Consider the following 7255-nt stretch of genomic DNA (forward strand, 5'->3'; position numbering starts at 1 on the left):
GGGAGAAACCCCACTCCATCGCGGTCTTCTGGCCTGGACCCCTCCTCTGCTCTACTGGAACTGGTCTGTCTAGCAGCTGCACAGTTGAAAAATAATTAGGGCAAGAGTTATCTGTCTTTCTCTGGGAGGAGCCAAAAGTTGGATTCTAATTGGGAGGGGAGAGGGGCAACAAAGACTATTTTATCTGAGTTTCTTTGACCATCTTTTAGGTCCATATCGCCTCTCGGAGTTGCACCTGGAGAGTTTTTAGTATTCTACCAGTCTAGACTACGGGAGGGACAGTCAAGCAGAAGCATAATCATTCCATTCCTAGCTTGGGCAGTGGTTAGCAAGTGGAAGGCAATCTGCTACAAGTCAAAACGCACCTGTGCTGGGCAGCAGAGACATGGGAGAGAATAGAGGGTGGAGACTCAAGCTTACTGCATGGAGGGGGGCAATGGTAAACCACTTCCATGTCTTTTATCAAGAAAATTCTGTGGATACACTACCTGAACAATTGCAGATGGAGGTGGGGGGTTCTGGGAGAGATGTGTCCATGGCGTCGCTATGGGTTGGAGATGACTCAACGGCATAAGTCAAGACAAGACAAGGTCTATAGGCTTCTAATTATGAATACCCAAGGGAATTTAGAACCTCTGCTAACTCTAACCCTCGTAATAATAATGATAGTGTTTGTTAAGCACTTATTATGTGTCGAGCACTGTTCTAAGCACTGGGGTAGATACAAGGCAATCAGGTTGGACACATTCCCTGTCCCACATAGGGCTCACAGTCTTAATCCCTATTTTACTGTTTTATAGATGAGGTAATTGAGGCCCAGAGAGTGAAGTGACTTGGCCAAGGTCATAGAGCAGATAGCAGCAAAGCCAGGATTAGGACTCAGGTCCCTCCAACACCCAGGCCTGTCCTCTATCTACTAGGCCATGCTGCATGAACACTTTTCTGACCAGTTATGCAAGGTGTCCTTTCTCTATAGAGACAGCTGGGAATGCCTCCCAGCTGTGGAAGGACTTGGAGACAAGCTACCATCAATCAATCCTATTTATCATAATATAATTGTAGTATTTGTTAAGCACTTACTATGTGCCAGGAACATCGCTTACTAAGCGATGGGGAAAATATAGAATAGGAAGACACAATCCTGCTCATGGGGAGCTTCCAGTCTACAATCAATGAATCAGTGGTATTTATTGAATGCTAACTGTGCAGAGCACTGACTAACACTGGGGAAAGTCCAATAAGGTCAAGTTTGTAGACACAGCCCGTGTCCTTAAAGAGCTTACAATTTAGCAGGATGCTAGATGTTCTGCAATCAGTATCAAATGACAGTGAAGGTGAGTCAAAATAACCAAAGTAAGGAATTAAGTAATATCAAGCTAAACAGATAGAGCCCTGAGAGTCAGTGGAGCTGAGGAAAAATTCTAGTCGATCCAGGCTGCTGCATGTAGAGATTCTCAGCCTAATGGACAGAGCCTGGGCCTGGATGTCAGAGGATCTGGGTTCTAATTCCGACTCTGCCACTTGCCTGCTGTGTGATCTTGGGGAGTTCACCTCACTTCTCTATATCTCTGTAAAACTGTATCTATACAGTTTTCTCAACTGTAAAATACCCATTCTCTTTCCCACTTAGACTGTGAACCCCATGGGAGACAGGGACCATGTCCAATATGAGAATACTGCATCTACTACAGCACTTTAGGGTAGTGCTTGGCACAGAGTAAGTGCATAACAAACACTATTATCATTAGTATCAATATTATAAATATTATTACCACCAGTATTTGGTTATTTCAGATTGTGTTTGCATCTGTTGGGAGAGAAGGGAAAGTTGAGCTTAAACCACATCATCCCATGCCAGAAGATCTGGGAAAATGTTTGGCAGGGAGGTGGCTGCAACTATGGATTAAAATGATGTTTTATTTGCATTGCTGAGATTCCATTCTTCTGTGCTATCCAGGTCTCCCATTACCACATATAATCTAAAGATCTAGGGCTGTGATTTCTAGAAGTAAGGTCATTCTACTACCTCTTTTTCCAACTTAAAACACACCATCTTGCTGTCTGTTTCGGCTTTGTGAGTGGTAGCATAGTTGCTCGATATTAATTATCTGATGCACTATTTTATGGTATTTGTTAAGAGCTTATGTACGAGCCACTGTTCTAAGTATTGGAGTAGATACAAAGACATCAGGTTTGACACAGTCCATGTCCCCCATGGGGTTCACCGCCTTAATCCCCATTTTCCAGATTAGGTAAAATAGGCACAGAGAAGTGAAGTGACTTGCCCAAGGTCACACAGCAGAAAAGGAGCAGGGCCGGGATTAGAACCCAGGTCCTTCTGACTCCCAGATCTGACTCAGTCCACCCGGCCACATCGCTTCACTGTACTGAGCGTTGGAGTAATTGCAATATAATCAGGTTGGACACAGTCCCTGCCCCACATGAGATTCACAGATTAAGAGGGTGGCAGAAAGGTATTTAATCCTCATTTTACAGATTTTTAAAATTGTATTATTATTGTGTTTATTACTATGAGTAAAGCACTGTTCTAAGAACTGGGTTAGGTACATTAATCAGGGGCTCGGGCTAAGGAGGAGGGAGAACAGGTATTGAATCCCCATTTTACAGCTAAGGAAACTGAGGCACAGAGAAGTGAAGTCACTTGCCCAAAGTCACGGCTGAGCTAGGGTCAGAACCCAGATTCCCTGACTCCCAGACATGTGTTCTTTCCGTTAGGCCTCCTTGCTTCTCTAAAACCACCTGCTTGCCCGGAGGCTCAAACTCAGAAGTTCCATATCACAAAACTGACACATTGCTGACACATTGCTTAGGGAAAGCAGTTTCCTCATCTGTAAAATAACCACCTTCCTTCCCTCTTTGACTCCGTTTAGGCCAAGAATTGTGTCGGATCTGATGGTCTTGAATCACCCCAAGCTCTTAGTACATATAAATACCATCGTCATAATAAGGAACTCCTCTCTTCAGCCAGAACCCATCTGATCCCATAATAGAGGAAGTTGATTCTGTCCTGTGATATTCTTATCTGACTTTACCAACCAGGCTCACTAAGAGTTAAATATCAGAAACGCTTTGGGCATGTTACTCCCCTCCTCAAAAATCTCCAGTGGCTACCAGTCAACCTACGCATCAGGGAAAAACTCCCCTCTCTCGGCTTCAAGGCTGTCCATCATCTCGCCCCCTCCTACCTCACCTCCCATCTTTTCTTCTACAGTCCAGCCCGCACCCTCCGCTCCTCTGCCGCTAACCTCCTCACTGTGCCTCTTTCTCGCCTGTCCCGCCGTCGACCGCCAGCCCACGTCCTCCCCCTGGCCTGGAATGCCCTCCCTCCGCACATCCGCCAAGCTAGCTCTCTTCCTCCCTTCAGAGCCCTACTGAGAGCTCACCTCCTCCAGGAGGCCTTCCCAGACTGAGCCCCCTCCTTCCTCTTCTCCTCCCCATCCCCCCGCCCTACCTCCTTCCCCTCCCCACAGCACCTGTATATATGTTTGTACAGAGTAATTACTCTATTTTACTTGTACATATTTACTATTCTATTTATTTTATTTGAATATATTTTGTTTTGTTGTCTGTCTCCCCCTTCTAGACTGTGAGCCCACTGTTGGGTAGGGACCATCTCTATATGTTGCTAACTTGTACTTCCCAAGTGCTCTGCACACAGTAAGCACTCAATAAATATGATTGAGTTGAATGAATTAATTAATTTAAAAACTGTCCCTAAGTTCCACAAGAAATATGGTCTTTGTTTTAAGGGGCTTGAGAAGGGTGGTGGGTGGGGTGAGAATCCCACTTCATCTTCCCTTCAGTAAAATCAAACAAAATGGATTATTTTGAAACAATCATTTTTTTTCCCCTCGTTATGTTAAAAATATTCTGGTGGCTTGTATATTGAATAACCTGCTTCCAGAGTAAAAAAGGGAAAAAAAGCCAAAAACAGTCCCTTTCCAGTATAAGACTTTCTTCCACCTAAATGGGGCATTTATATTTAGAGAAATTAATTCATCATTAAAAGCCCTAGAGAACAGTAACAGCATGAGAAGCAGCATGGCCTGGTGGAAAGAACATGGGACTGGGACTCAGCGGACCTGGGTTCTGATCCCTCCTCTGCCCCTTGTCTGCTGTGTGGCCTTGGGCAAGTCACTGCATGGCTTTGTGCCTCAGTTACCTCATCTGTAAAATGGGAATTAGGACTGTGAGCCCCATGGGGGATGTGAACTGTGTCCAACCCGATTCACTTGTAACTATTCCAGTACTTAAAACAGTGCCTGGCATATAGTAAGCACTTAACAAATACCATTTTTTTATAAAAGAGTGATTCTAAAGATCTATTTTTTCAGAACTACCTTTTCCAACCTGGTTGAATTGTATCTATCCCACTAATTAGTACAGTATGTGGCACATAGTAAGCTCTGAACAAATACCATTAAAAAAAAAGGGTGCCTCTAAAGACCCATTTTCTCAGACCTGCTCAAAGAAGATCCTCTCCCTCTCGACTGATTTGCCCAAGGCTACACAGCAATTTGTAGCAGGAGGGAGAAGGAAGCTTCAGAGCTTCTCTTTATCGAGTGAGCTCTCTACTTGCGAAAATTGGAATTCCCTAAAAGTCTCCTGAAACTCCTGGTGGGCTTCACCAGGGCAGAAGATGTCTCAGGCAGGGAAATTTGGGGGCATGGTATATTCTAATCTCTTAGCTAGACTATCTACAATCCTACTAAAATCATAGTTTTTCCAAAAAGCCTTTCCCAACTTACCTTTCACTTCCTAACATAGTTTGCTTTCCCTTCTGTATCACTTATGCACTTTGATCTGAACTCCTTGAGCACTTTGTTATTCACCCCATCCCCAATCCCACAGCACTTAAGTCCACATCCTTATACCGCTTCCCTTATCTGAAATTTCTTTTCATGTCTGACTCTCCCATTAGATTGTAAACTTCCTGAGAATAATGACTGTGTCCACCAACTATTGTATTGCATACTTCCAACTGCAAAATCAGTCTGTGAGGTAGACAAACCTGTGAGTTTGTTGTGGGCAGGGAATGTGTCTACCAACTCTGTTGTGTCATGCTCTGCCAAACGCTTAGTTCAGGGGCCTGTACACAGTAAGCACTCAGTAAATATGACTGGTTGATAATTTGTTACAATAAGAACTCAAAAAGTACCATTGACTGATATCTGGAAAGTGAGGATCAGCAAGCCAGGTTAGCAAAGATGAGAGGTAGAGAAGGAATTGGGAAGGAGGGCGGCCTGATGGAAAGAGCATTAGCCTGGGTGGCAGAGGACTTGGGTTTTAAGACTGATTCTGCCAGTTGCCTGCTGGGCGACCTTGGACAAGTCACTTCACTTCTCTGTGCCTCAGTTACCTCATATGTAAAATGCGGGTTAATTCTGGGAGTCCCATGTGGAATATGGACGGTGTCCAACCTGATTAGCTTGCAACTACCCCAGCACTTAGTTCAGTGCCTGGCACGTAGTAAGTGCTTGACAAATACCATAAAAAAAACAACAAAAAAAGTTCTTCCCCTTATTAGACTATGAGTCCTCTGCGCAATAGGGACTGTACCCAATCTGATTCTATTATATCTACTCCAATGTTTAGTTCAGTGCTTGGCACAGAGTAAGTGTTTAACATTATTACTGTTACATCCCCCTAGACCGTAAACTTGTTGTGGGCGGGAAACTTGTCCACCAACTGTGTTACATTGTACTTCTCCTTTGTGCTTAGTGCAGTGCTCTGTGCGTAGTAAGTGCTCAATAAATATGATCGATTAATGGTTATGAATTAAGGTTACCGTTGGGGGAACTGGAGAAGGAAGAAAATCCCATCCCGGCTTGCTTGGCCAGAGGGCTGTGGAAACACAGGGATAGTCATGAATCTCGAGTCAGGAGTAAAAATAATTTCGCAAGAGGGCTTGGTCTAGTTTCATTCCCATTTTCACCACTGTCCTTTCACCAGGCCTTATCGCTTAAGGGCTTGGGAGAGGAACAGTACGGGAAGAAAACCCAACCACTGAGCTAAAGCGCTTACTACATGCCAGGCACCGTGATAGATATGTTTATCAGGTTGAACAGAGTCCCTGGCCCACACGGGGCTCATAGTCTTAATCCCCAATTTTTATATGAGGTAACTGAAAAGTGAAGTGACTTGCCCAGGATCACCCAGCCGATACGTGGCCGAGCTGAAATTAGAACCCAGCTCCTCCTGACTCTCAGGCCCGTGTTCTAGCCACTGGGCCACGCCGCTTCTCTTGTTCGTGTTCATTTGTAGCGTGGGGCAGAGCTGGGGGATGGGGCCGGGGAATGCATATGATTTCATCTGTTTAGTGAAAATGACCTGTAAATTCCTGTGATCTTGGAAATTCCCCTTCTAACTGAGGCCAAAGAAAACAGCATTAAGTCTTATTACCTCTGCCCTTGTCCTCCGCAGTGACACTGCATATGTTGTGAATGAGTTAAACTGAAACTGAGTCGTGCACAGCTAACCTTGGGAGGCCAGTTCACAGACATGAGCCTCTCCCAGGGGTTAATATTTCCCGACCCCCTCCTGGTTTCCCAAACCGGTATCCAAATCATTTGGAGACGCACGCCTCCTTCCTGTCTGCCTCTTGGGCCCCCCGGGGAAGGAAGCACCTGAGGTAGGCCTGCTGGATGGAGGGCAGGGATCTGGCCTACCCACCCTGCCGTACTCGCCCGAACGCTCAGTACAGCGCTCCGCGCACGGCCTAGTTGTCCTACTCATTTCACTTTTCCCTAGCTTGTGTCTTCTGCTCCTCTCCATCATTCCGTTCGGTTTGGTTAATAGACAACACATTTCTGTGGTATGTGACTCTGAGGCACAGAGGCGTCGCCGTATAAAAGTAGACTAGCTGTTCGCCCAGCTTGGCATCCTGTCAAGGCAGGCGGCTACTGATTTCAGGTTTCGGATTCCCTTCTCACCCCCACAGGGGAGCCGTTGATGCACTGAAGCATGAGCCTTAATTGTTACATGTCACCCCCGTCTGTAGCTATTGACATGTAACTACACCGTGGGGGTGGGATTCTTCAAGTTCTGCTCCCCCGACCTTTTTTCTCCTTCTGAGTTTACTAGACCGCATATGAGGGCAGCTAAACTGGCAAATCTCGTTTAAGTGTTTGCAGGGGAAGTGACACGGTTGCATGAATCAGAGCATAAAGAATTTCATTAGCTCCAACATCCTCTCTTTGGAACACTCCATTAATAAAATCACTTGGCTGCTTTC

General features: G+C 45.3%; 1 non-coding gene across 1 annotated transcript; it reads left to right on the top strand.

Annotated features, from left to right (window-relative positions):
- The first annotated feature begins 217 nt into the window (after positions 1 to 217).
- Positions 218 to 355, top strand: LOC119937907. Its single transcript, XR_005454278.1, has one exon. It is a non-coding gene; the product is annotated as a small nucleolar RNA SNORA7 (small nucleolar RNA).
- Positions 356 to 7255: the final 6900 nt, after the last annotated feature.

The sequence above is a fragment of the Tachyglossus aculeatus genome, chromosome 15 (genome assembly GCF_015852505.1).
Source record: "Tachyglossus aculeatus isolate mTacAcu1 chromosome 15, mTacAcu1.pri, whole genome shotgun sequence".
Classification (NCBI taxonomy): domain Eukaryota; kingdom Metazoa; phylum Chordata; class Mammalia; order Monotremata; family Tachyglossidae; genus Tachyglossus; species Tachyglossus aculeatus.